Here is a 399-nt window from a genome sequence, read left to right as displayed (position 1 = left end):
GCAAAATGTAGTCGATTGGAATTAACCTACTCTGTGATTACGCATGGCCTATGCAAATTAACAAAACCCAAAAAAAATCGGACAAATTTGTTTTTTTATTTAATGTTATATTAAATCTAATGAATTTGAGTTCCTGCACAAGCAAAACTTTTTGGTTTATAGTACTCATTGTGGGCACAGCAGAGTGGTAGTACCCCAACCAATGACGTATTAACTGAGGCGTCAGTACTGCTTACTGTGGGCAATTAGGGGATGAGGCGACCAGGCCATGGTTGAGGATTTGGGGTGGGGAATGGGAGGCTGGTGGGGGAGAGGGATGAGTTATGGGGGAGAGGGATAAGTTGTGGGGGAAAACGGTATATAAAGTATATTATATTATGTGTATATATACATACGAGT

Source organism: Aplysia californica, unplaced genomic scaffold (assembly GCF_000002075.1).
Source record: "Aplysia californica isolate F4 #8 unplaced genomic scaffold, AplCal3.0 scaffold00100, whole genome shotgun sequence".
Classification (NCBI taxonomy): Eukaryota; Metazoa; Mollusca; class Gastropoda; order Aplysiida; family Aplysiidae; genus Aplysia; species Aplysia californica.
The sequence above is the reverse complement of the archived record's forward strand: the minus strand, read 5'-3'. Positions refer to the sequence as shown.